We start from the raw sequence: 4,803 nt of genomic DNA on the forward strand, positions 1-4,803 counted from the left end.
GCTGCAGATGGATGGAAATGTTGCTTATGCTAAGTGATTCCCTTCCTATTCTTTCCATTTAAAGGCTGCTTGACGTCTGATTTAAGAAATTGCACCTCTTTAAGTAAATTTTGTCTGAATATTAGTTTTATTTACTCCTAAACATATCTGTGGCTCATTTTGTGACATTCTCTTATGCATTTATATAGATATTTTCTCTATTATTTGTTGCAGGTTGCTACCTTAGGTAGGATCCTGGGACCTAGAGGACTCATACCGAACCCAAAGGCTGGTACTGTCACTACAAATATACCTCAGGTAAATTTTCAAGTATTCTTTACTTGTGAAAGAAAATTAATCAGAATACTGGAGGAATCCGTAGATATTTATATAGAATGAATAAAAAACCACATATATGCTAGATGGAAGTCATTCAGAGTTTGAGAAAATGAAAAACAAACTCATAATTAAACTTTATATGTCAATATCATCAGCTTTAAGAACATAATCTATAAGTTTTTGACAAAATTTTCACTATAACAAGCTCATAAGTAAAGCAAACAAAGCTATACATTCGCAAAGGAATAACAAAAAAAATATCTCTAATAGTTGTATTTTGCATAAATTGAAGAAGACGCCGATGGAATTGAAACCGTGAGCAAGCGGAAGGCGGGGGAGGAAGTGTGGTGGAGTGGGAACAAAAGAAACTGAAATAAGGCAGTGATCTACCGATTAAGGCAGTGATCTGCCGATTAAGGCAGCGATCTGCCAATTTCAAGGACCTTAGAATATATAAAGAAATTGAAATATATACCATCTATCTATACCAGCTAAAATTACTAATGTTTATGTAGTCAAGGTAATATCAAAAATCATTCTTACGAAAGTAAATGGTGACAACAATTTTCACCATAAGCATAAGATGTAATATGAGTCGGTCAATCATTCATCTCCTGAAGTCTCTCAGAGCTTTAACTTCCCTGATAACATAATGTTTCAACTGTCGAGATTATGTCCAGCAATTCTAATTGTATGATCTTTTACATTTTGAAGGTAAGGGTGTACACTCCATGTCAAGACGAGGAAGAGAACCTCTTTCACAATTAATACAAGTAATGCCATACAATTTCAGATAGCTAGTGGGGGATATCATTCTCTAACTTTGACGGGTAGATTACTGTGAAACTACTTTATCTTACATGTATCTCTCATCTATGTATCTGAACTTCTTACATTAAAAGTCAGCCCCTATTAAGGGTAAACATGTCATAATCTGTTTGAATAGATGCATAACACAGGACTAGATGCTACCGGTGCTTTTCATGACATATGCCAAGTTCAGGTCATAGAACGGTTGAAAAAGGATCTCTGGTTGGATAATGACATAATGAAGCAATAGTGATAATGCAACAGTTGAAGTTGTTACAATCTAAAAACCGAATTCTAGTGAAGAAAATACCTGTTGCATTTCATCCATGAGAGAAGCCATTTTTTCTTGAAATATTTTTTCTACTTCTCCTTTCATGTGCTCATGTTCCTCTTCCAATTTCTTTTGTAAATCCTGATCCATATCTCTTTTAGGGTCAGCTGCCATTTGTTCACGCTCTTCTTGCAACTTTATTTCCATGTCAAGTTGTATCTATTGATGCATACTTTCTACCACTGAAGACACACTGGCCTCTATGTTTGCTTGTTGCATTTAACTCTTTTTATGAGGCTTTTTCCCATGTCCTTTTCCCCAAACATATCTTGATCTCACCCCAAGAACCGAAGATAAAATATCATCGCTAGTCATGAGATTCTCGATCTCTTTAGACTGTTGTTCAACGACAAGTTGATGAAGCTGTCCCTATAATAATGCATTAACATTTACATCCATACATAATATACTAGCATAACTGATAGTACATCGTGAAGGCAATAAGGCAGTAGTTTTAGAAAAGTACATGAATCTCTTCAGATTGTGGATCCAACCATACATGTTCCCTATTAACATTCTTACGTGTATGTTGGATCTCCCAAATTTTATCTGGTGTCTCTTTTTCTCCTGTAAGAGGATTTCTCTGTAATATCAAAAGAAAAAATATAAGCAAATAATTGTATAAATATCAAAGAAGTATATGTAATAGTAAGAGAACAAATATAATGTATTTTCACCGTAGATTCCTCTACTCCTGCAAATGATCTTGTACTATACGAATGTTTGGTTATTTGTTTTTCTTTATTTCTTTTGTTTCTCTCGCTGACGACCTGCGCTTAAGTTAGTAGATTAGGAAATCTCTAATCAATTAGTAAATACTTATTATTATGTGTAAAATTTGAATTATTTATCAAGTTACCTTGAATTCATCATTACCAAAATATTCCACTAGGTGATTTCAGTCATCCAACTCAACATCCTCAGGTTGATGAGATAATCGATCTTTATCATTGCCGTAGCTAGAGTAGATAACATGTAATCGATCTTTCTATGATCTAAAAAGTATTTGCATAGTGCCTATCACAAAGCCTTGCAACTTATGCTCTGGCAGCCCATTTTGAACTTCAAATTTATCCTGCATACAATGTAACAGTATATTTGATATTCTAACTGCATATAGATAAAACATAAAATATAAAGAAAATACAATATTTAGAGTAATTACCCTGACCCTAAGCCACATTGCTTCTCCATGCTTTAAAACTATCTTCTGCCAATTTTCATCTCAAAATGAGATAGTGGTTCTCATGATGCAACCAGAGTAATTGACAATGTCTCTAGCTCCAGAACCTACAGCTCTATCTATGTCATCTGGAATCATAATTTTGATTTTTCCTCCATGTTTAATCTTAAAATCCACAGTTTTAGATTTGTATTTCCCTCTTCCTTTCCTTTTATTGATGCGGGAAACTGCAAACCAAGAAAATATATTTTTATTTAAAAGAAGATGCAACATCCCTCCTCATCTAATTGATGTTATGATGGATTGAGAAGAAGTTGGTTTCTATATGTGTGTTGCTATGTAGGTGTCTGCAAAAGGGTGTTTGTTGCTGTACAGGTTGGATATCCAGAAAGTATTCTGACTTATGGTAGATATAAGTTTCTTAAAATATGGATGTAATGTTAAGCATAAACTCATAAGCTCATGTGAATAAGAAATCAGATTAGTAGTAAGAAGGTGGGGCCGACAAGATGAGTGTAAGATGATTTACGTATCATATTTGGAAGTGAAAACTGAATAGAAGATGAGTTGGGGACTTGAACTTGTTAGGGAGTCATGCAGGAATTCAATGAACATAATTTGCTAAGGAAATTCCCACACAACAGGAAAGAAGTCAGAGCTAGAAATAGAGAAAGCATCAAATAAAAAAAACAGACAAGTATAAAATAAAAGAAAGATAGACAAACTATGGAATCATTCTGGCTTTGTATTTGGTTTCAAGAGCTGAATTGAAAAACTTCAGAACATGTATACACTAGTTTGGATTCAGAGTAACATGCTCAACTATCATGTTTTTATAGATATCATCAAGCTGGATTGACCTTTATTCAGACACTACCGTAGTCCTTGTGAACTCTGCTGAAACCAACCATCTGCGAGTTATTAATGCTATAGTCAATCAAGTCCTTTTCTTTACTTTGGAAAACCAGAATCTAATAGTTGTTGCTTCATATGCCTCTTATGTTCATAATTTACAAGTTTTTTTATAAGATTTTCACTATGCAAACTCATAATTAAACTTTATATGTCAATATCATCATCTCTATACATAATCTCAAAGTTTTTGAAAAATTTTTCACTAAAACAAACTCATAAGTAAAGCAAAAAAAACTAGATATTCGCAAAGGAAGAACAAAAAAATATCACCGATGGTTGTAATTTACCTCCTTCGTTATGCAACAACAACAACATCTTAACGAAAATGGTGTTGTTAAAGCTCCAAAAGTGGCTGGCGGCGAGTGTACTAAGCTGTGGAAGAGGCAAAGTTTGGCTTGATCCTAATGAAGGCAATGAAATCTCCATGGATAATTCTCATCAAAACATGAGGAAATTGGTGAAGGATGGTTTCATCATCAGGAAACCAACAAAAATTCACTCAAGATCTCGTACTTGCAGAATGAAGGAGGCTAAGAAGAAAGGCCGTCACTCTGGATACGGTAAGCACAAAGGTACCAGAGAGGCTAAACTGCCTACCAAGGTGCTTTGGATGAGGAAAATAAGATTTCTCAGGCATTTGCTTTGAAAGTATGGGGAATCAAAGAAGATTGACAAGCACACATATCATGACATGTACATGAAGGTGAAGGGTAATGTCTTTAAGAACAAGCATGTGCTGATGGAAAATATCCAGAAGAAAAAAACTGAGAAGGATAGAGAGAAGACCTTGTCCGACAAATTTGAGGCTAGGAGGGCAAATAACAAGGCTATCAGGGAAAGAAAGTTCGCTAGGCAGGAGGAGCATTTGGCTCAGTGAGCCAGTACAACTGGCAGCACCAGCTACCGCTGCTGCCCCAGCCCAGCTAGCCCAGGAATCTAAGAAGTCAAACAAGTGAGCATGACAAATTGTAAGGACGGTTGGTGCTATGCCTACTTTTTGTCCTTGTTAGTATGACAATTTAATATGGTTTATTTTCCTTTTTGGTCTTTTAACTTTTGAAGACAAATGTTACTTGTATGAATTTGAAATCTGGTTTAATGTTTTGATACCTATTTGTCAGTGAAAAAAATAGATAGTTGTATTTTACAGAAATTGAAGAAGACGCCAATGGAATTGAAATCGTGAGAAGGCAGAAGGCGGGGGAGGAAGTGTGGTGGAGTGGGAACAAAAGAAACTAAAATAAGG

At 35.0% G+C, this 4,803-nt stretch overlaps 1 long non-coding RNA gene and 1 pseudogene across 1 annotated transcript; both read left to right on the top strand.

Moving 5' to 3' along the window:
- Positions 1–220: 220 nt before the first annotated feature.
- Positions 221–1,248, top strand: LOC124898836. The gene is made up of 2 exons (XR_007055619.1): positions 221–297; positions 1,033–1,248. It is a non-coding gene; the product is annotated as an uncharacterized LOC124898836 (long non-coding RNA).
- Positions 1,249–3,882: 2,634 nt separating this feature from the next.
- LOC107871877 lies at positions 3,883–4,513 on the top strand (annotated as a pseudogene).
- Positions 4,514–4,803: the final 290 nt, after the last annotated feature.

The sequence above is a fragment of the Capsicum annuum genome, chromosome 5, assembly GCF_002878395.1.
Source record: "Capsicum annuum cultivar UCD-10X-F1 chromosome 5, UCD10Xv1.1, whole genome shotgun sequence".
In the NCBI taxonomy this organism is placed as follows: domain Eukaryota; kingdom Viridiplantae; phylum Streptophyta; class Magnoliopsida; order Solanales; family Solanaceae; genus Capsicum; species Capsicum annuum.